Source organism: Canis lupus, chromosome 19 (assembly GCF_048164855.1).
Source record: "Canis lupus baileyi chromosome 19, mCanLup2.hap1, whole genome shotgun sequence".
Lineage (NCBI taxonomy): Eukaryota > Metazoa > Chordata > Mammalia > Carnivora > Canidae > Canis > Canis lupus.
In genome coordinates this window covers 43,963,162-43,984,216 of record NC_132856.1, presented here as the reverse complement: position 1 = coordinate 43,984,216, position 21,055 = coordinate 43,963,162, and the positions used below count along the sequence as shown (strand labels likewise).

Sequence of the window (21,055 nt, the reverse complement as noted above, 5' to 3'; positions counted from 1 at the left end):
GGAGCCCGATGTGGGATTCGATTCCGGGTTTCCAGGATTGCTCCCTGGGCCAAAGGCAGGCGCCAAAGCTGCGCCACCCAGAGATCCTTACATGTTTAATTTTTTTTTTATTTTTATTTTTATTGGTGTTCAATTTACTAACATACAGAATAACCCCCAGTGCCCGTCACCCATTCACTCCCACCCCCCGCCCTCCTCCCCTTCTACCACCCCTAGTTCGTTTCCCAGAGTTAGCAGTCTTTACGTTCTGTCTCCCTTTCTGATATTTCCCACACATTTCTTCTCCCTTCCCTTATATTCCCTTTCACTATTATTTATATTCCCCAAATGAATGAGAACATATAATGTTTGTCCTTCTCCGACTGACTTACTTCACTCAGCATAATACCCTCCAGTTCCATCCACGTTGAAGCAAATGGTGGGTAGAAAATGCTCTGCATCACTTGCCATCAGGGAAATACAAATCAAAACCACAATGAGATACCACCTCACACCAGTGAGAATGGGGAAAATTAACCAGGCAGGAAACAACAAATGCTGGAGAGGATATGGAGAAAAGGGAACCCTCATACACTGTTGGTGGGAATGTGAACTGGTGCAGCCACTCTGGAAAACTGTGTGGAGGTTCCTCAAACAGTTAAAAATATACCTGCCTTACGACCCAGCAATTGCACATGTTTAATTTTTAAAGAAACTTCCAAACTGTTTTTTCAGGATGGCTGTGAGATTTTACATTCTCACCAGCAATGCAGGGTATGAGCACTTTTCCTGCATTGTCACCAGCATTTGATTTTGGCCAATTTGATAGGTATTTAGTGATATAGTTCATCATGGCTTAACAGGAAGCAACACTGAACATCTTTTCATGAGCTTTTTTTGCCATCTATATATCCTCTTGGGTGAAATGCCTGTTAATGTCTTTTGTTCTTTTAAAAATTGGATTGTTTGGTTTTCTACTGTCAAGTTTTGAGAATTCTTTGTATATTTTAGATGCTAGGCCTTTGTCAGGTATGTAAGTTGCAAATATTTTCTCCACTCTGTAACTTATCTTTTCATCCTCTTAAGAGAATCATTTGCAGACCAAAAGTTTTTCATTTACATAAAGTTCAATTTATCCATTTTTTCCTTTTATGGATCATGCTTTCAATGTCAAGTCTAAGAACTCCACTTAACCCTAGATCCCAAAGATATATATATATATATATATATTTATATTTATATATAATATATAAGATATATATAAGATATAAGATAAGATATATTTATATATAAATATATATTTTATATAAAATCTTATATAAATATAAGATTTTTATATATATATAAAAGCTATATTGTTTTATGTTTAATGTTTAAGTCTATAATCCATTTTGAGTTGATTTTTGTATAAGGTGTAAGGATCTTTTTTGAGGGGGACTATTTGACTATTATTTCTTAAAAAGTTAATTCTTCCTCCATTGAATTGTTTTTGTGCCTTTGTCAATAATCAGTTGGTTATATTTATGTCTTTATATTTGTAATGGGTCTATTTCTGGATTCTGTAGTCCATGTCATTTATCTATACCTTAGATATCTATTTCTCTGCTAATTCCATACAACATTGATACTGTAGTAATATAGTAAGTCTTGAAATCTAGTAGACTAATTCCTCCCATTTTATTCTTCATTTTCAAAATCATTATAGCTATTCTAGTTCCTTTATCTTGCTCATATCTACAAATAATCCGACTGGGATTTTGAATGTAATTGCATTAAGCTTGTGTATAATTTTGGAGATAATTGAGATCATTACTACATTGAGCCTTTAATCCATGAACCTAGTAAGTCTTTTCATTTATGAAGATCTTTTTTTGATCTCTTCATCAGCATTTTATAGTATTAATATATGCATCCTATGCATGTTTTAGGATACTTATACTTAAATATTTCATTTTTGAAGAATTGTAAAATTGTATTGAACTTTCAGTTTTTGTGTCCACATGTTCATGGTTAGTATATAGAAACAGAGTTGAATTTTATTTGTTTATCTGGTATCCTGCAACCTTGTTGAACTCACTTATTACTTCTATGTGTTCTCTTGTATATTTTTTCAGATTTCTTATGTAGACAATCAAATCATCAGCAAATAAGGACAGTTTATTTCTTACTTTCAGATCCACAGTTTTAAAAATTTCTTTTTCTTGTCTTATTCATTAGGTAAAAGATCCAGTGCAATGCTGAATAAGAGTGGAAAAAGTTGACATTCTTGCCTTTGTTCCTGACTTTATTGGAAAAGCATTAACCCATTTACTGTTAAATATGATGCTAGTTTTAGGGTTTTTTTGCAGTAGCTCTTCATCAGTTGAGGAAGTTTTGCCCTATTTCTGGTTTTCTGAGATTTTTTCCACATGTGCATTTTGAATTTTGTTAAATGCTTTTCTGAATCTATTGATATAGTCATGTGATTTTTATTTTTTATCCTGTTAATATAATGGGTTACATTGATTAATTTTGCATCCCTGGAATAAACCACGTACTCATGATGTATAATTGTTTTCAAATATTATTGAATTCTATTTGTTAATATTTTTAAAGGGTTTTTTGAATTCCATAATCCATAGAGATATTGGTCTATAGTTATCTTTAATTATATTGATTTTTTTCTGTTTTTTTTATAAAGGTAATTCTAGCAATATAAGATTATAGCTGTTTCCACCTTTCCTATTTTTTGACAGAAAGTGCATAGAATTGGTTTAATTCTCCACTGAAATCATGTGGACCTGAAAATTTCTTTCAGGGGGAATTATTTTTTTTTAATTTACTTATTTTTAAGATTTTATTTAGGGGCACCTGGATGGCTAAGTGGTTGAAGATCTGCCTTTGGCTCAGGTCATGATCCGGGTCAAGTCCCACATCAGGCTCCCTGCAGGAAGCCTGCTTCTCCCTCTGCCTATGTTTCTGACTCTCTGTATCTCTCATGAATAAATAAATAAAAACTTTGTAAAAATAATAAATATTTTATTTATTTACTTGAAAGAGAAAGACAGAGATAGCAACAGAGATAGCAAAAGAGAGCGTGAGCAGGGGAGGAAAGAGAGAAGCAGGCTCCCTGCTCATCAGGAAGCCTGATGTGGGTTTGATCCCAGAACCCTGGGATCATAACCTGAGCTGAAGGCAGACACTTAACCCGCTGAGCCATCCAGTTACCCCCCTGGGGAAGTTTTCAAATTTTAAATTAATTTAAACTAAATTAATTTCCTTAATAGTAATATGGATATTTAAATTATCAATTTCATATTGGGCGAATTGTGATAGTTTGTGATTTTGAAAGAATTGGTTCATTTTATCTATGCTATGAAATTGATGTTTGTAGAATTGTCTGTACTATTTTGCTCTTTGTTAGTCTTCCTGGAGGTTGTCAATATTATTGATCTTTCAGAACTAGCTTTTGTCTTGATTTTTTTTGTCTTGATGATTTTATGTTTTTCTCTTTTCAATTTCCTTGATATCTACTTTTATTTTTACTTATCTCTTCTTGTTTTGAGTTTTTTAGCTCTTCTTTTTCTAGCTTCTTGTGGTGGATGCTTAGATAATTGATAGGAGATTTCTCTTCTAATATAAACATTTAGTGCTGTAGATTTCCCTCTTGGCACTCCTTAAGCAGTGTCCCAAAGATTTTGATATGTTGTGTTCCCTTTTTCATTCTGTTTAATGTATTTTTTTATTTTCTTTGAGTCTTCCTTTTTGATGCATGGACTTTCTGAAAGTAGATTGCTTAGGGTCCATATATTTGTTGATTTTCCTGTTATCTTCCTATTTTGATTCCACTGTAGTCTGAGAACACATTCTGTATTATTTCAACTCTTTTAAATTTGTCGAGGTTTGTTTTATGGCCCAGGACATAGTCAACCTTCACATGTGCCCTGTGGATGCTTTAAAAAAAAATATGTACCTACAGTTGTTCAGTAGAGTGTACTTTAAACGAAATTAGATCCTGATAATGAATAGTATTTTTATAAAGGATTTTTTATTTTATTTTATTTTTTTTATTTATTTTTTTTATAAAGGATTTTTTTTATAAAGGATTTTTTTAAAAAGATTTTCTTTATTTATTTATTCATGAGAGATACAGAGTTGGAGGCAGAGACATAGGCAGAGGGAGAAGCAGGCTCCCTATAGGAGCCCAATGCAGGATCTCAGGGTCCCAGGATCATGCCCTGAGCTGAAGGCAGATGCTCAACTGCTGAGCCCTCCAGGCACCCTGTGAGGCTGTTATTAAGTCCTTCTGTAAACTTGCTGATTTTTGGTCTGGTTGTTCTATCCATTGTTGAGAGAAGGATGTTGAAGTGTCCAGCTATAATTGTGGATAGATCTATTTCTCCTTTCAGTTCTTTCTGTCTTTGCTTCATTTATTTTGTGGCACTGATTTGGTACATACATCTTTAGGATTTCTGTGTCTTCTTGGTGAAGTGTCCCTTTTCTCATTCTGTCCTCTCTGTCCCTCTCGGTCCTTGTTAATTTTCTTTCTCTGAACTTTGCTTCAACTGATATTAAGATAGCCCATTATTACTTCTTTTGACTGATGTTTGCATGCCATATATTTTTTCCATCCCTTTATTTTCAATCTACACATATTGTTATATTTGAAGTGAGATTCTTAGAAGACCAGATAGTTGGGTCATATTTTTAATCCATCATGCCAATCTTTGTGCTTTAATAGGTATATTTACACCATTGACATTTAATGTAATTATTAGCGTGTTATGCATGCAATTTATTTTTTTCCTGTTTTTTTCTCAATCTGCCTCTCATTTCTTTATTTTCTTTTTTTTTTCATTTCTTTATTTTCTTATTCTGCCTTTCTGTGAGGCCTTTGTACATTTTTCTCGAATTTCACTACAGTGTTTTTGAAAGCATTTCTTTTTGTATAGGGTGTTTTGTTTTGTTTTGTTTTGTTTTTGGTGGTCATTCCAGTTACTACATGATATATGCATAACAGCACAGCTTACTGGTACTGACATTTCACCAGTTCAAATGACATGTAGAAACTTCCTTTTACTTCCCTTTATCCTTCCCTATTTATATTTAAATTATCTTAAATATTTCCTCTACATATTATTTCAAACCACATCAAATAGTGTTACCATTTCTGCTGTGAGTGTCAAACATCATTTAGGAAACTCAGAAGGAAAATGTATTGTTTTGACCCATATTTTCACTCTTTTCATTGTTCCCACCCCCTTTTTAATGTTCTAAGATTTCTTATTTCATTATTTCCTTTATGTTTAGAGAATTTCCTTTAGTCATCCTCTTATGGTGGTCTGCTGGTAACAGACCTTTTCTTTTCTTTTCTCTCTCTTTTCTCTCTTTTCTCTCATCTGATGTCTTGATTTTTTTCTTCACCCCTGAAGGATATTTCCACTGGACATAGGATTCCAGATTAATAGGGGAGTTTATTTGTTTTTATTTTATTTTTATACTTTTCTTTAAAAAAAGATTTTATTTATTTATTTATTCATGAAAGACAGAGAGAGAGAGAGAGAGAGAGAGAGAGAGAGAGAGGCAGAGACACAGGCAGAGGGAGAAGCAGGCTCCATGCAGGGAGCCTGATGTGGGACTCGATCCTAGGACTCCAGGATCACGTCCTGGGCCAAAGGCAGGCGCTAAACCGCTGAGCCACCCAGGGATTCTCCGGTTTATTTATTTGTTTGTTTTTGTATTTAGCACTTGAAAATGTTGTGCCACTCACTTGGACCTTTATGATTTCTGATGAGAAATTTACTATCATCCTAATTGTTTGCCCCTATAGATAAAGTTGCTTTCAAAATATTTTCTTCATCTTTAATTTTCAGAAGTTTGACAATGATGTGTCTTGGTGTGGATTTTGGGGGGTATATCTTGTTGTAATTTTCTCAGCTTCTTGAATCTGTGAGTTTCAAACTAGGTTTTTTGCTAAGTTTATAAAACTTTCACCTGTTATTTCTTTGAGTACCTTTTTCAGCCTCCTCCTCTTTATCTTCTTTTGGGACTTTAATGCTGTGAATGTTAGATCTGCTGCCAAGTCATGAAGGTCTGTTCTTTTTTTCTCAATCTTTTTTCTCTTTGTTGTTCAACATAGGTCATTTCATTGTTCATTCTTCAGGTTCACTTTATTTTCTTTGTTACTATCTTTATGCTGTTGAGTCCTTCTAGCAAGATTTTTGTTGTAATTTTGAATTCTGTAATTATCCTGTGATTCTTCTCTATATATTCTATTTCTTTGCTGAAGGATTTTTCAAAAAGGATTTTATTTATTTGAGAAAGAGAGCATAAGCAAGGGAGATGGGTGGTGGGGAGGGAGAAGCAGGCTTCCTGCTCAGCAAGGAACCCGATGCAGGGCTCTATTCCAGGACCCTGAGATATTGACCTGAGCCAGAGCCAAAGGCAGACACTTAACCAACTGAACCACCCAGGTGCCCTTCTTTGCTGAGACTTTCTGTTTCTTTGCTGAGTTATTTGATTTATTCATATGCTTCAAGTGTGTTCATAAGTGCTCTTTGAAGGCTTTATATGATGGCTACTTATAAATATTTGTATTTCTAACACCACTTCCATTTTGGTGTTGGAAGCCATTGATTATCTTTTTTTCATTCAAGTTGAGATTTTACTGGTTTGTGGTATGACAAATGACCATCTAATGAAAGCTGGACATTTTGAGTAGCATAATATAAGAATGAATCTTATTTAAACCCTCCGTTTTAGCTGTTTTCCTTTGACACTAGTCTAGTGGCAAAGAGTGCTGCTTTGTTACTGTCAGGTAGGGGTAGGAGATTTTTCTGGTTTCCATTGACACCCAAGGCGGAAGAGGGGCTCTTGTATTGCTAGGTGGAACTGGGAGTTCCTACTGGGTTTCAGTTAATACCATTCTGGATGGGAGGGTTGGGTGTGGCTCATTACTGTTCTCCCATGCAGTCTCTGCTGACACCACATTACCACCGGACCTTGTTACTGATGAGTGGTGATAAAAGTCCTGCCTTCCCACTAGCTATCCTCTGACACCACCCCAATGGGGAGTGAGAGGAATGGTTTTATTTTTTATTTTTTAATTTTTATTTATTTATGATAGTCACAGAGAGAGAGAGAGAGGCAGAGACTCAGGCAGAGACTCAGGCAGAGGGAGAAGCAGGCTCCATGCACCGGGAGCCCGACGTGGGACTCGATCCCGGGTCTCCAGGATCGCGCCCTGGGCCAAAGGCAGGCGCCAAACCGCTGCGCCACCCAGGGATCCCAAATGGTTTTATTTTACTGCTGGGTGGGAGTTGAAGTCCAGGCTCCTCACACAGTCTCTGCTGACCCTGCAGGAAGGAGGAGATGAACCTCATTACCACCTGGCTGGGATGAAAGTCCTTGCTTTTTAGCTGGCCTTCTCTGACACAATACCACCATGGGAGGAGGGGAGGTTTGGGCAGTCTCCTTATACCCTGTGGAAGATGAAAGTCTCTGGTCCCCAGTGGCCTTTAATAGCATGGGTGGGGTTGGGACATAGCTTTTTATGTGGTGTTTGGCTGGAGTAGAGCATTTAATGCCTAAAATTTTTTTGTCTTTGTAGTCCTTTGGCTAGAGAGAGTCAGCTTTTGTTGGAGTTATTTTTTGTCTGTGTCTGTTATCATTTCCAGGTTTCTAGCTTCTCCAGCACCTGGGGATATATGAGACACAAGAAAAAGCCAGAGAACTCACCACTGTATTGTTCCTTGCAAATCCTGAGGTCTCAAGCTGGTCTGCTTTCTCTCCACCTTTGAGAGTTTCCTTATGTTTGTTTTTTATATGATGATCATTGGGGTTTAGTCATACTTAGTGTGAGGAATAGGGAAAAAATACTCTTGCTTCAACTCCTTGGAAGTTTCTGTTTGTATACTTTTATGTCTTTTTCCCACAGCTAGACTGTAAGACCAGACTGTAAGTTTGTGAATATCATAACTTGGATATCATTTTTTAATTTCCACCTCCAATCTCTGGCCTAAACTTCCTTGCAATGATTCCACCATTCTTATGAACTCTCTGGTTTAGCCCCTCTTGTACGTGCTTAAGCAATAGCTTCTCAGTTCCACCCCACTTGCCCACCTCTGGTTTTGTTGTTGCTTAATCCCTTGGCCTATTGCCACTCCCCTCCTTTGGCAGAGCAACCAGCTCCTCCACCATAAGACAACATAAATCCCCTAACAACAGTTCACACCACACCAACCACATTTCCCTTTTTTAACGAAGTTACTCAATTGGTAAATCCAGGAATGCCTGATGAACCTCAGTGCCAACAAGTTATTTGGCAGACTTCCTGCTGCTTAGTATGTATTTTGGCATTTGAGGCTTAAATCTTGACAAAATAAATTTAATTGCATTGGATTGGATTGAGTAGAGCCTATGGGATAGCTTAAAGGTGAATGAAGACTGACTGGTTCGACACTGGTCTCTAATAGTAGTTGATTAATGGGCTAATCTTACCCTCAAAGAAGGTCTTTAAGGGTAAGTTAAAATGCATCATATTGAACTATTTCCTAGTCAGTGATTTGTCAGTTACTTGAATGAGGACACTAAAGCTGTGCCTTATTGGAGTGACAATTGGCACAGTTGGGAATGATAGCTAATAAGTAACAGAAACAGATTTCAAAAAACATCTTGACAGCCTGAAATAACTAGTTAAAACTAAGAGGATAAACTGTAATTGGAATAAATAAATGTAAAATCTGGTTTTAGAGGCATAAGAACTAACCTCTCAAAACATCAAATGTAATAATAGCTAATGTTTATGAGTTTGTAGTAAACATGACCCATTCATATTTCATAAATTTTTATGAAATTCATATTTCACTGAAAATTCATAAACATCATTGGAAAGTTACTGAACAAATGTTTCAATACTCACAAACTATTTTTCCTCTTTGACACAGTAACTCCATTCCTAGGACTTTATCCTGCAAAAAATAGTTTATGAGTATGAATTTCATAAAAATATCTAAAAAGAGGAAAATGTTAAATACAAAAAGACTTATGACAGCACTATTTATAATAGGAAAAACCAGGAGATGAAGGTTCAACAACAATGATAATATTTAGTAATTTGATATGTATGTCAACCACATTGTGCAGCTTTTAAAAAGGAAGTTTTAAAAGGAAGGGGTGTTATTCTAAAGACAATATAGCAACAGGAAAAGATCTTACAGTACACGATAAAAACATAAGATTAATTATTTCCTATTCTGTGTGTTCAGTTGCAAAGTTAGATGTGCTTATGTATATTTTGAATGAGAATTATAAACAAGAATTGCACAAAAACAGAAAAATGAAAGCAATCTGTGTTAGGCTATTCAGTAAAGTATCTGATCAATATTTTTAATATGAAGAACAAAAGACTGATAACGAGGTATAATAGAAAAGGTATTGATATCTGATAGAGCTTACTTCTTGTAGTATTTGCCTCAGACAAACTACAAAACTATCTGAGCCTTAAGTTTCTTATGTTTAAAATGAGAATACCGGGTGCCTGGGCAGCTCAGTCAGTTAAGTGTCTGCCTTTGGCTCAAGTTGTGTGCCCAGGGTCCCGGGATCAAGCCCCATATTAGCTCCCTGCTCAATCAGAAGTCTGCTTCTTCCTCTCTCTCTGCCTCTCACTCACCTCGTGCTTTATCACTTGCTCATGCTCTCTTTCTCTCAAAAATAAATAAATAAATAAATAAATAAATAAATAAATAAATAGGCAATCACACCAAAGGCTCTGACTGATCTCCAAACATAAGAGACCCTCCATTGCTTGAACATCATAAGCTGTAGGCACCTAGAGTGAGAGCCGACCTGGACTAGACCAAGGCCTCCCTATCATAGGGCCTTCAGGGGCTGACTTCAAGTTTGCTCATGAAGTTCTTACTTACTGTTGTACCTTGTTTGTTGTGTGACTTTGTAGTGTACTTTCTTTTGTGTGACATGTATGAAGCCAAGTTAAATGCCTAGTGAAATGTCATTGAGCTTGAAATGACAATCCTGAACCTGCTTAACAGTTAAGCTAAACTTACTTTATGAGTGAATAAAGCTGATGTTGTAAAGTCACAACTTGTGTAGGCACCTTTCTAGTGTGCTCGTGACAAATAATGAAAATGGGGGATACCGGTGCAGAAGTAGGCAAACAAATGAAATGAAATAGTCAAAACAAACTTACATGTATATAGAGATTTAATATATACTAAGAGGAGTATTTCAAATTAGTCAAGAAGAGATGGGTTATTTAATAAGTGGTGTTGGGAAAACTTGTTATACATTGGAAAGAAATAGTTCAACTCTCCATACAATATATAAGAAACAAATTCCAGGGATGCCTGGGTGGCTAAGCAGTTAAGCCTCTCTGCCTTTGGCTCAGGGTGTGATCCCAGAGTCCTGGGATGGAGTCCCCCACCGGGATCCCTACAGGGAGCCTGCTTCTCCCTCTGCCTATGTCTCTGCCTCTCTGTGTCTCTCATAAATAAATAAATACAATCTTTAAGAAGAAAAAGAAAAAATATAGACAGCTTAAATATAGAAATGTATGAAATAAAACTCTGTAAGTACTTGAAAAAATATAGAATATTTTTATTCCTTTAGGGTACAGAAGGCCTTACTAACAAAAACATAAAATCATAGTAATAAAGGAAAACAGTCAGACACAATAAATCCATTTAAAAGGCAATAGAGCAGAAGAAAATATTCGTTTAATAGACTGAAGATTATTATCCAGCCTCATATGATAAGAACACCTCAACATAAAGATGCCTCTTTAATTTGTCCCACATGGATCCTCAAAGCAAACCAACTGCTTCATTTTGAGCAAAGCTGAAAATAAAAATAAAAATAAAAATAAAAATAAAAATAAAAAAGATCTGTTCCAATAGTGAAGGAAAATATTGGTGGAGCAGCTAGCTAGCACCTTCAGGCAAATTAGAAAAAGCTATTTCTTCTAATGAGCCACAGTTGGCATTCAGCTTGATGAGCAGAGGCAGGGCTGTATTTCAACTTCCAGTAGCACCCCAACCACACAATCATTCTCAGAGTTCCTGAATGTTGCATTTCCCAACAAATTGTTCAGTTTGCCCTCAGTCATATTGTGATATAATAAGAATATAGATGTTTGATCTTCTTCCTGGCTTCTGGCCAGGGATCCTAAACCCCTTGTAATTTCCTAAGTGATAAGAAAGATAAGAAGATATCTTTCATTATAACATTTGATTTTTGTTCCCAGTTCCTGAAATAGCACAGGAATGAGAAAGCTGAAAGGAATATTTTTGTTATTCATAACAAACTCCTTTCAACCGCACCTGAGTTTACCGCACATGGTAATGAGGTGACTTTTGGAAAAACCTCTAAGGATGAGGTGATGGTTGCCAGGGAACCAATCATGATTCCCTAGATTAGAAGGTTGGAACTTTTTGTCCAACCCTCTACATATCCTCTCTGTTCTCCTTCACACCTCAACTCCTGGGATCAGAGAGGGGCTGGAGATTGATTTCAATCACCAATAGCCAATGTTCTAATCAACCATGCCTATATAAGAAAGTCTCCTTAAAAACCCTAACCAAAGGAGTTTGGAGAGCTTCCAAATTGGTGAATACATTGAGCTGCTGGGAGGATGGCACATCCCGAGAGGACATGGAATCTCCACATCCCTCCCCCCATACCTTGCTCCATGCATTTCTGTCATCTGGCTGCTCCTGGGTTGTATCCTTTTATAATTAACCAGTAATCTAGCAAGTAATTCATTTTCCAAAGTTGTATGAGCTGTACTAGCAAATTATTCAACACAATTTGCAGTTAGTATCTGAAGTGGAAGCAGTCTAATGGACTGAGCCCTTAACCTGTGGGGTCTACGCTAATTCCAGGTAGCATCAGAACTGGGTTGTAGGACACCAAGATATCCAGAGAGTACTGGAGAATTGGTTGGTGTGGGAAAAACTCCCATACATTTGGTGTGAGAAGTATTCCATGGGAAGAGGAAACAGGGTTTTCCTTTATTTGAAGTGTGAGCAGAGACAAAAAAAATCCTTTTCTTTTAGTCTTCCTGAGGATTTTCAAGGGTAGTATTTCTTTGCTTTTAATTAGTTTTTTGTTTTACTCTATGTTGTGATCTATCTGTGGGATGCAGCTAAAATAGTGCTTAAAGGGAAATGAATAACATAAAACAATATAGAAGATATAGAAAATAATAGAAAAAAAAGGTCTCAAATCAATGACCTCAGCCTACACCTTAGAAAACTAGAAAAAGTTGAACAAATTAAACCCAAAGCAAGCAAAAGAAAGAAAATAAGATAAAAGTATAGATCAATGCACTAGAAAGCAAAAAAATAGAGAAAAATTGACAAGCTAGTTCTTTGAGAAGAGAAAGATTAATACAACTCTGGCCAGATTCATTGAGAAAAAAAAAAAAACACAAGTTAAAAGAAAGAAGACACAATATCAAAAAAGAGAGGGAGCATCACTACAGACCTCACAGATAATGAGGGACTATTATGAACAATTTTATGAGTAAGTTAAACAACTTAAATAATAACAAATTATCTGAAAGATACAAAGATCACCTACAAAGAAACAGATAAACTGAACAGCTACATAGCTATTAAAAGAATTGAAACTGCACTTAGCCCCCACCCCATAATGAAAACTCTAGATCCAGATGGCTTCAATTCCACTAGATATTTAAAGAAAAAAAATTCTTAACAAACTTCTTCATAAAATTGAAGAGGAAGGAATACTTCCTAACCCATTCTATGAGATTAGCATTACCCTGATACCAAAATCATACAAAGAAAATCTAAGAAAACTACACATAAATATTTTCTCATGAATGTAAATAAAATCAATCTAGCCCCATGCATAAATTGACACTTTACTCTTCTACAAATACAAGCAATCCAGCATTGTTGAGTGTCCTTCCAGTTGTGTTAAATCCTGCCTCTTTCACTTGAAGGCATCCTTCTTAAGGACACATATCAATATTTCCCTCCTTACAACTCCTTCCTCAGTCCTCAGCACTTGCTGACCTATCACTACAAGGATAAAACATAGAATAATTTCATGAATTATTTTAGGGAAAAAATAAGAGGAGAAAAAGAATTTTGTATGGGAGAAGAGGGAGTAAATCCTTGTGTTTTTTTTTTTTTCCTTGTGGTTTTGTACAGATAGAGCCAAGGGAAAATTATAGATGTGAAAAGAAAGAATGTGTAAAATGGTGTCCTTGGTATCTCACATATAAAATGATTTCACTCTTTTTTTTGAAAATTACAAATATATCAGTGCTTGGTGCTAAATCTTTATTGAATGTGTAATATACACTGGTTCCTCATCCCTGAGGTTGGAGATGATAACTTCCTCTTTTCATTTGATTATATTTGGTGAAACAATTCAAAGGCTGAGATTTAAACACATTCTATTTCAGGTGCATGACCTTACAACTGGGCTTATCACAAGGTGAATTACACTTGAAGGTGCCAGAACTTTTCAGTTAGAAGTTTAACAGAACTTTTCTTATAACCCTGACTTTGGCCATATAGCTCTGGTCCTTAACATCAAAGCAGACAAAAGCCAGAGGAAGTGACTCATTTCTGCTTGAAGTAAGTTGAAGCCTTCTAATGAGGAAAGGCAAGATGCACATCTTCTAGCTCTGGTGTGTAAAGTCCATATAATTTAGGACTTAGGATCTATCTGGATTTGAAATCCATAATCAAGCATTGGAGCTGGAGTGATTGGGAACAACACTGGTGGCATCATGGGCCATGGAATGTCACAAGAAAGTGAAACCCCATAAAGATTAAATATCAAAACTCTCCCCTTCACTTTCCTGGGGGATGTGGATTATGGCCATAGACTGACATACCTGGGATGGAATTGGAGAAAATATTATTAAGTAGGTGTTTCAAAATATTTGTGAGAGCTAGCTTCTTTGAATAAGAAACCATCCTGTTTCCATGGTGACTCACTAAGCATCAATTCTAAGAATCCATGGGTCAGAAGAGTCCTTGTCTTCTCTATCACCTGGGACTCCAGGGAAGCCCAGCATATGAACCTTTTCATATTCCTTTTTTTTTTTTTTCCTGCCAATAGTCTAGGTGTTTCTAGAGGGCAGGAGTCAAAATCATGCCTAATGGGGTCAGTCCCGGTGGCCCACCAGTTTAGTGCCGCCTTCGGCCCAGGCTTGACCCTGGAGACTCAGGATCAAGTCCCGCGTCGGGCTCCCTGCTTGGAGCCTGCTTCTCCCTCTGCCTGTGTCTCTGCCTCTCTTTCTCTCTCTGTGCCTCTCATGAGTAAATAAAATAAAATCTTTTAAAAAAAATAATGCCTAATACATGGTAAGTACTCAGTATGTATTTGTTGAAGGACTGAATGCATGAGTAGATGAATGAACCTTAACGACCCTCCCTAAATTTGATTTGTCAATCATACCTCAATAAAGCTGGGGGGAGGGGATCCCTGGGTGGCTCAGCGGTTGAGCGTCTGCCTTCCTGGAGTCCCGGGATCGAGTCCCACATCCGGCTCCCTGCATGGAGCCTGCTTCTCCCTCTGTCTGTGTCTCTGCTTCTCTCTCTCTCTCTCTCTTTCTCTCTCATAAATAAGTAAAATCTTTAAAAAATAAAAATAAAAAAATAAAGCTGGGAAAATGAGCCTCCTTGTTTCTGACCAGAAGATTAGTTGTTTTGCTATTTTCTTACAGGCGAAAGCTCAGCACCTGGGGCATCTAAAGTGATCTAGCAGTACAGTGGCTCTCAAACTTTGCTGTTTCAGAACCATCTAGAGGCCCAGGTTCTTTGAAGTAGAATAAGTCCTAAGCCTTTGTAGTTTTACCAAGTTCCCCAGGTGATTCCAATCTATGCAAAGTAGAAAACCAATGCTTTTGTGTCATACTTCTCAACCTTTCCATGCCATATCAGTGTAGAAAATGATGCTTATTCAGCATAGTAAACAAGGGGAAGCTACTTGCAGCCAGAGGACTCAGCCTCTTGGCCCACGCAGGATCCTGTGGCTTACTGAGAATACCAATTGGAAAGTTCTGCCTGACCTTGATAATCAAACAGTGGTTGGGAACCAGCAGCTTCAGTCAGGAGCTTGTTTCAAATGTGAATCTCAGTCTCTCCCCCAAACCTGCTGAAGCAGAATTAGCCTTCTAACAAGATCTCCTGTGGATTCATGTGCATATCCGAGATTGAGAAGCACGTGCCTTGACACCCGTAACCCTGAAAGTCTAACTCTTCTCTGACCTAAACAAAACTTATGTATGTCCAGGAAAAGGCATGACTCCTTCCTCCCTATAGTTGACTCACAGACACAAGGGAAGTGGGGCCGAAATCTGCTGAGCTCAGCTACAACCACTATTCACACTTGAGGTTGTGTGTATGTGTGTGTATGCACATGCATGCATATGTTCCATTCCTGTCAGGGCACTATTGAGCCAGAGTGTAATGAGTACAGTCTTAGATGTTTAAAAAAAGTCAAAATGCTAAAAGATGCTGAAGAAAATTTCACATTGACCCTTAAGGTCTCTGTCTGCAGTTGAGACTCAGGACAAAATTTTCTGTTCCATTCCTGCTACCATGACTTCAGTTCATTCATCCACTCATTCATTCATTGAGCATCTATTCTGTACCAGGCAAAATGTATACTAGGCACCAGAAATACAAATGTGAAACAACACAGATCCTCACTCAACTTTCTGCCCTTAACTTCTCATCCTCCCGATTCATATCACATAGTGCACCACACTAACTGTCTTAAAATTCATATTTCATTGTGTCACTCCTCTGGACCAGATCCTCCCATGGCACCAACATTTGTTATTTTATGGCCTATCTCCTAGCATGTTCCTATATAGACCTATCAGTCCCAGAAGTTGGTCATTCACTGTCCCCCAAGTGTGTTGAGCACACTGTTGCTGCAATCTGATTGAGCTGAGTCTAAGGAGAGGCCTGAGCATGTTATTTCTGTACTATTCCTTGCCTGGGGCTAACCCACAGCCATGACACAGAATTGCTTGTTAACAAGATCAGAGACTTGACCTTTGTCTTTTAGATATTCGTGGTCTAGCAATGATACAAGAAGGTGGGAAAGGTGTTACTCACCACAGGTTGACATCAGCAGGGGTGGGGCTGACCCTGGACGGGTCCTCCAAGAAGCTGCCCAGAGGAGAGGATGTCTGAAATGGTGTTTTGTAGGTAGATGAGAGGAGGAAAGACATTTAGGCAGAAGATGTGGTATGAGGCTGCATAATAACTTCAGGGTCCTGGAATGGGTTTGGTATGGCTGGGGCTCATGTGGGGTAGTGGCAGGAAGAGGGGGTGGGGAGGGAGAGGGCCAGATCTCAGGTCTGCTATGCCACTTCTCTAGTGATTTTAAAAACATAATGGGGCCTGGGAAAGCAGCGTGGAAGATTTAATCTGGGGAATGGACTGTGGATCTGAACTGTAATATCATCAAATGAGCAGTCTGGAGGTTTTACAGAGGACATGCATAATATGGGGGCTGGGAGCAGGTAGCAGGGGAGTCAAATTGGAGAAGGCTAATTGGAGAAGCCACATATGAGTTTAGTGTAGTAGAAGAGAAGGGAAGCCGTCAGGACTTGGCTCTGCCACTAGTGGCTATGCAGCCTTGGTCTAGTAGCACCTTCTCAGGGCTCAGTCTCTTTAGCTATAACATGGGCAGATTATATCATGTAACCAGAAAGATCACTCCCAGCTCTACTAGCCCATAATGTGGTGAAATTTAGTCTGAGAGACATTTTTTTAATTGTGGGAAAATACACATAAAATTTAGCATTTTATCCATTTTTAAGTACACAGTTCAATGGCATTAAGCACATTCACATTATTGTGTGGCCATCACCACCATCCATCTCCAGAACTTCTTCATCTTCTCAAAATGAAACTCTCTTCCCATTAGGCATGCAACCCTCATCCCCTCATCCCCTGCCCCTGGCACCCACCGTTCTGCTTTCTGTCTCTATGAATTTGACTTCTCTAGGACCCTCGTATTAAGTGGAATCATATAGTATTTGTTTGTCCTACTATGACTGGCTTATTTCATCAGTATAAAGGCTTCAAGATTCATCCATCATATAGAATTTCCTTCCTTATTAAGATTGAATGATCGAGGATGCCTGGGTGGCTCAGCGGTTGAGCATCTGCCTTCAGTTCAGGGCATGATCCCTGGGTCTGGGATAGAGTCCTGAATCCGGCTCCCTGCAGGGAGCTTTCTTCTCCCTTTGCCTATGTCTCTGTCTCTCTCTGTGTGTCTCTCATGAATAAATAAATAAAATCTTAAAAAAAAAAGACCAAATGATCTTCCACTGTATGTGTATACCACATATTGCTTATTCATTCATCTGTTGGTGAACAGTCAGGTTGTTTCCACCTTTGGCTTTTGTGAATAATACCATTATGAAGACGGGTGTACAAACATCTGGGGCAAGTCCTACTCTCAATTCTTTTCAGTATATACCTAGAAGTGGAATTACTGGATCATATGGTAATTCTATGTTTAACTTTTTGGGGAACCAGCATACTATTTTCCACAGTGGCTGCAGCATTTTACATTCCCATCAACAATGCACAAAGGTTCCAACTTTCCTACAGCTTTTTAAAAAATATTTCATTTATTTATTCATGAGAGACACACAGAGAGAGACAGAGACATGGACAGAGGGAGAAGCAGACTCCTTGCAGAGAGCTGGATACGGGACTTGATCCCGGGACCAGGATCATGCTCTGAGCCGAAGGCAGACACTCAATCGCTGAGCCACCCAAGTGTCCCCAACTTCCCTACATCTTTATAGACACACACTATTTTCTGTTTTTGTTTTTGTTTTTAGTAATACCATCCTAGTGGGTACACCTGTACTTTATACCCTCTGTACCTCATTGTGGTTTTGATTTGCATTTCCCTACTTATTAGGGAAGTGAACGTCTTTTCAAGGACCTAGTATTCATCGTCTTTTTTTGAAGAAATGTCTATTCCTTTGCCTAGTTTTAAATTGGTTTGTTTGGTTTTTGTTGTTGAATTGTAGTTCTTCATATGTTTTGGATATTAATCTCTTATCAGATACATGATTTACAAATTTTCTCCCATTCAGTGGGTTGTCTTTTCATTCTGTGGATGGTGCTCTTTTGATGAACAAGGTTTTTAATTTTGATGAAGTCCAGTTTGTCTATTTTTTCTTTTGTTGCTTGTATCTTTGGTGTCAGATCCAAGAAGTCACTGCCAAGTCCAATATCATGAAGCTCCCCACCCCCTATGTTCTCTTCTAAGAGGTTTATAGTTTTAGCTTCTACACTTAGATCTATTATGAGTTAACTTTTGTATATAATGTAAGGTAAAGTCCAGATTTACTATTTTGCATATAGAGACCCAGTTTTCCCAACACCACACTGAAAATACTGTCCTTTCTTCACTGAATGGTCTTGGTACTCCTGTTAAAAATCATTTGACTGGGATGCCTAGGTGGCTTAGCAGCTGAGTATCTGCCTTTGGCTCAGGGCATAATCCCAGGCCTGGGGATGGAGTCCGGCATCGGGCTCTCCGTGGAGATGGGGAGCCTGCTTCTCCCTCTACCTGTGTCTCTGCCTCTCTCAGTGTGTCTCCCATGAATAAATAAAATCTTTTTAAAAATAAAAATAAATAAAAATCACTTGACCATTGATTCCATTGATCTTTATGTCTGTCTTTATGCCACTACCACTGTTTCGATTTTTGTAGCTTTGTATGAGTCTGAAATCAGGAAGAGTAAGACCTCTAATTTTGTTCTCTTTCAAGACTGTTTTGGCTATTTAGAGTCCTTTGAAATTCCATGTGAATTTTAGAATGTATTTTTCTATTTCTGAAAAAAAAATACCCTTAGGTATTAGGGTTTTGACAGGGATTGCATTGAATTTATAGATTGTTTTAGTTAGTATTCACATCTTAAGTCTTCTAATACATGAACATAGATGTCTATTTATTTTGTCTTCTTTAATTTCTTTCAGTAATGTTTTGTAGTTTCAGTGTGCAACTGTTTTTTATTCCTTTTTATGCTATTATAAATTAAATTGTTTTCTTAATTTCCTTTTTAGTTTGTTCATTGTTGTTATATGAAAATGGATCATGTTTTTGTGTACAGATTTTGTATCCTGCAACTTTGCTGGATTCATTTATTAGTTCTTACAGGTATTTTTACAGAACCTTTATATATAGGGTTTTCTATATATAAAATCATATCATCTGGGTATGATAATTTTACTCCTTTCTTACTGTTTTTGATGGCTTGGGTTTCCTTTTCTTGCCTAATTGCTCCGGCAACAACTGTCAGTACTATGTTGAATAAAAGTGGTGAAATCAGGCATCCTTGTCTTTTCCTAATCTTAGAAAAAAGCTCTCAGTTTTCCATGATTTGAGAGACTTTTTAATCTATTTTTGGATTTAAAGAACTTCAGAGGTTTGCTAAGTAAGAGTTCATTTTATTGGCTTAACTAGCAATAATGTGGAGACATCAGAAAGGAAATAGAAGAGATTGGAAAGCATCTGGTGAGTATAATGCATTGAGTGTGCTGCATATACTTCTAGTTTTCCATAGGTATTAAATGCATCACAAAAGAATGAAAAATAAAGCAAAGTGCTAAAAGTTGACGGAGTATCACTGAATGAAGTGGCTTTTCCTTTACCCCCGTGGATAACTTCCCAAGGAGACTCCAGCCTCGATTTTAAGCTAAAACAACAACACCTAGCATCTAAAACCAGAAGCCAAAAAAAAAAAAATATATATATATATATATATATATATATAACAAGAAGCCTTGGAAGAATAAAGAAGGACTTCAGTGACCCAGGCCATGTCTATTCCAGAACAGGTTTCCTTCTGGGGTTCTAGCCCCTAAAGAGCTATGCAAAAAGTACCCTTGCCACATCTGTTGAAAGAAGGAAAGTTGATCTAAAAATACATGAGAGGGAACTGAAACACTTCAGAGAAGGCAGGGCTCAAGAGCCAGAAACAAAAAGAGGAAGGTAAAATTCTAGTTACAAAAAAAAGAGGAATGGAAATTGAATTTTCTTACAAAGAAAGTCCAGAAGCTTCCCCCTTTTCCCTGAGTACTCCATCAAAAAAGGGGAAAAAATAGTCAATGGGAAACAGCTCTGAGAAAAATAAGTCTGCACCATTACAGTTGAGAATTCAAGCAACCTGACCTGAAAAGCCAGGCAATTTTCCAACTACAGCTGTGTTAGAGTTGAAAGGGCTTGTCTTGAAAATGTCCATCCCTTCCATCTCAGAAAAGGAACTTCTGATGAAGGCCTTCTGAAGCTCCTCCAGGGTCACAGAGCTAATGAGGGTCAGGTCAGGCTGGAAGATCACTTTTGGACATTTGTCCTGTGTTCTTTTCATTGGACCCCCATATCAATATAATGTACTTCTTGCATTGAATTAACATCTCACCTTGAGCTTTCCTCAGTGCTGGGTTTACATCCAAGACCATGGTTCTCAGAGTGAGGTCCTCACTCAGCAACACCAGCAGCACCTAGGAACTTGTCAGAAATGCACCATTCTCAGCCCCACCCTAGGCCCATGGAATCAGAAACTCTGGGGATGAGGGATGGTCCTAAAAAGCCCACCAGGGAATCCCGATGCACTAAGGTTTGAGAACCGCTGGTCCAAGAAGTAATATTCCTTTTATTCATTATAATATAGCATAAGTAATAATCAGCATGTGTTTCACAACTTACAAAAGAGCTTTTAACATGCATTCTTTTTTATTTGAGGAGGGCCATTTTTCCTTTAGCTATTCATCTATTTCCATCTCTCCTTTTATTTCCATTGCCTTCTCTCCAGTTACTTCATGCCAACTAACTCTTATAATGGCCTCTTGGCTCATCTACTCTGTAGGTTTGTTTGGCTTCAATCCATACTGCCCACTGCCATCGGATTTACCTTGTCAAAAGACTAATTCATGAAAGGCAGGTTTGAGATAACAAATCTCTTCCTCCTCATTGTCTAAAACTCCTGAACTTTTCATTCAAAGTCTTCCATAACTACCATGAGTCAACTTAATATTTTAGCCTCATCCCCAATGTC

General features: G+C 37.6%; 1 long non-coding RNA gene across 1 annotated transcript; it reads right to left on the bottom strand.

Moving 5' to 3' along the window:
- Positions 1 to 7,094: 7,094 nt before the first annotated feature.
- LOC140611332 (uncharacterized) lies at positions 7,095 to 13,943 on the bottom strand. Its single transcript, XR_012012602.1, has 3 exons — positions 13,847 to 13,943; positions 8,879 to 8,927; positions 7,095 to 7,313 (listed from the first exon to the last, which is right to left on the bottom strand). It is a non-coding gene; the product is annotated as an uncharacterized lncRNA (long non-coding RNA).
- Between the last annotated feature and the right edge of the window lie 7,112 nt (positions 13,944 to 21,055).